At 43.2% G+C, this 3,507-nt stretch overlaps 1 pseudogene across 1 annotated transcript; it reads right to left on the bottom strand.

The window, feature by feature from the left end:
• Positions 1–662: 662 nt before the first annotated feature.
• LOC308328300 (large ribosomal subunit protein eL15-like) lies at positions 663–2,998 on the bottom strand (annotated as a pseudogene). Its single transcript has 2 exons — positions 2,842–2,998; positions 663–800 (listed from the first exon to the last, which is right to left on the bottom strand). The product of its transcript is annotated as a large ribosomal subunit protein eL15-like (transcript).
• Between the last annotated feature and the right edge of the window lie 509 nt (positions 2,999–3,507).

Below are 3,507 nucleotides of genomic sequence, written 5' to 3' on the forward strand. Positions count from 1 at the left end.
GCAGCGCATGAGATTGCAGATCTTTGAATTTCCGGTGCGCGCACAAGTATAATGTACACCGCCAGGCTCCACAAGGTTCTCAGCGCAATGGCGCATCGATAAAAGTTGGGATTTTATAGTGGCATTATTCAGGCAATACTCAACAGATTGTTATAATTCCAAGTGATCTATAATCTGTGAGTTTATATTTTCATTTGGGTGTAAGTAATGTTTTTATATGACTTATCAAACATGGTAGCCTATATTTAATGTCCACTGAGCTGTGGTGCGCTTGCCTACACTCTCCATTAGGGATTTTCCCAGCGGTCATTTTCACTCTCGTGTAGCCTACAACCTTTAATCAAATTATTTAAAATGCAACCACACTTTCGATTTATTTTTCCTGGCTCCTGGGACTGCAGCTGCACTTGTTCAGTTGACTTCCTTGTTGTTAACACGGGGAAAGAGGAGGCGTTGCGAGGTGCTGCGAGGCGCAAGCATGGCTCGCGGACCAAATGGGGCCGTCTCGCGGACCAAAAACGTCGCTTTTTTATGACTATTCGATTCAAAATTTAAAAATCGATTTTTGTGCATATCGATTGAACGTCGATTAATCTATTTTTTTGGGTCAGCCCTAGTCCACACTACTACTGTACACTATCCCAGGTTAGGGTCAGACTCACCTCAGCGGTGGACTGCAGGCTGCAGGGCGAACATGATCTGGTTGACTCCGTGGTGAACGGGCTTGCCGTAGGTGGCTCCCTTCGGTACGGGGCGTTCACGACCATCACGGCGCACACGGATACGATAGATGACGTAGCCTGTTGAAACAAAAAAAGATATGATAATGACGTAAACATACGCTAATGACGTAGCCTGTTGGAATAGAACACAGTGCTGCTGTTTTTGCTTGTAAAATGTGTTATATTGTTTTCGGCAACACAAAATCTTTCTCAAATGTCATAAATACATATACCTAACATCTAAAACAAGTACTGGTGCTTAGTGTACTCATACGTTAATCTAGATCATGAAATGTAGCACATTTGTAAAAATGTAAATGGCATCCAGCACATTGAAACATACACACAGTGCTGTGCCCTGAGATGGAGGGATCAGCTGACCACTGCATGTCTTGTAGTTGAAGCGGATGTCAGATGTTTATAGGGTGAGCAGGAAAGGTGACAGCACTGAGCCCTGGGGAGTGCCTGTGATGTACACCAGCACCTCCGAACAGACAACCCTGCAGTCTCACATACTGCAGTCTGCCCCAGAGGTTCTTTGATCCATGCCACCAAACCATGCCACCAAACCATGCCCCCCCCCCCCTTCAACACAAGCTTCTGCAAGCAGTTGTGACCGGAAAGTTTTGAAGACACTGGAGAAGTTTAAAAACAGCATGATTCTAACTGTATTGCCCAGGGTGTCAAAGTGTGTGAATGCCTTGTTTAGCATGTAGAATAGATGACATCATCAAACCTGGTATGCAGACTGAAGGGGGCCAATGTACTGATTGCACGGAGATGATCACAGTTCCTCCCCGTCTTCAGGGAGAGGATATCGTTTGGATCAGCCCCTCATAACACGTAGAAAATGCATGTTTTGGCCAGAAAGGAATCTTTTTCCTACCGGAAAAAAAAAAACTTTGTTACTCCACTGCGCCCCTGCAGATATATAAAAAAATCCCTTTCTGGCCAAAATAAATGCATTTTATACAAGTGGTGGGGAGCTCAGAGTGGAAAGTAGGCTTTCTAGTAATAACACAAGCCACCTTTGTATTGGTAAGTATAGGTACGTATTTATATTTCCGCAACAGAGGAGAGGCTGGTCTGCATTTCATGCGAGCGCAGGAAGACAACAGTCCCATAGCTCTAATGAAGGCATTAGAGCTGAACTATACTATACTATACAATACAATACTATACTATACTATAATCAGTGTTTCCTGCAGGAAAAAGCGTTGGCATGGAGCTGGGCACACCCTCTATTAGAGTGTTCTAGATAGATGTAATCATTGATACGTCACATACTGATAAAATAACTATTGTAAGCGCCATTTGAGTCACCTAACACACGTTAGCACACGTCTTAACTACAACCCCACTGTCGGCAACCCCACTGTCGTATCACCCAAGTATAGGGTCTTGGGCGTTACAACTATAATAAAAACAGTTTGTCTTGTCTAGTTTCCTCACAAAACCAGAGTATGAGAAAAATGTTTTAATGACCAAAGCTTGCAGTGGCAGTGTCCAAAGTCTCTTTCCCATTTCAATGTACAGATTTAACTTTGATCCGACTCACGATTATCGACCTGTTGCTTTGACTTCTGTTCTCATGAAATGCCTGGAGAAAATAATAATAATAATAATAATAATAATAATAATAATAATAATAATAATAATAATAATAATAATAGGAGAAAATGGTTCTCTCTTATATCAAGAGCATCATTCCTGCTAGTATTGATCCTTTACAGTTTGCTTACTGTTCAAATAGATCTGTGGATGACGCAATCTCTCTTGCTCTACACACTGCCCCGGTACATCTAGAAAAGAAAAGCTCTTACGTCAGACTACTGTTCATAGACTATAGTTCCGCTTTTAACACTATTGTACCATTTAAATTAGTGTTGAAACTCAGTGGCCTTGGTGTGGGAAGCTCCATCTCCATTTGATTTTCTGACGGGTAGGCCCCAGTGTGTACGCATAGGAGAGAGAAGCTCATCCACAATTATCACCAGAACCGGTGCGCCCCAAGGCTGCTGCCTCAGTCCTCTGCTGTATAGCTTGTTTACATTTGATTGTGTCGCCAGATATGAGAATAACATCATAATCCCAGCCTACAGACCCAGTAAACACTCACCCTGCTAGGCCTTGTATCCCAGCCTGCGGTCCTTGTCGGGCCTGGTAGGTCGGGGGGCTCTGTAGAGGTTGGACAGCTGGCGGTACTGCAGCAGGAAACGCATCACGTCCGACTGCTTCTTGCGCCACAACTCCTGCATGTATTTGTACGCTCCCATATTGGTTTATCTGCAGGAGGAGAGACAGCAGGACAGTAAGACAGTGTACTTGTACAATAATACTTTCCGTCAAGAAATTCTGTGCAGGAGTTTGGAAGCGCACGTCAAAGTCACCCTGCGTACCACCTGTTTCGAATTTGGACATAATGCAGGAGGCAGCAGCGCAACCCATTACAAAAAAACTTCCAAACTGCAACACACAAGTGCACAGAATGTCTTGACAGAAAGTATCTCATAACAACATGTCTACGGTGGATTTTTATTAAACAAAAGCTCAGCAGATTGAAAGAGGATAATTCAAGCTTGACCTACAGCTGCAATGTTGGTGACTTTAATGTCGTTTAATACAAGCAGATCGCAAACGCAAATTGGATGAATGGGGAGTCAATGGAGGGTATTGCAACTCTAGATTCATCCCATTATAAAAAAATCTAGAGTTGCGAATTGCTGCTATAGTCTAGTATCAACTAGGCTTGATAGCCTGATATAGTCTGGGCTTTAAATGAGCT

This window comes from Protomyctophum bolini (genome assembly GCF_963924005.1).
Source record: "Protomyctophum bolini genome assembly, chromosome: 14".
NCBI lineage: Eukaryota > Metazoa > Chordata > Actinopteri > Myctophiformes > Myctophidae > Protomyctophum > Protomyctophum bolini.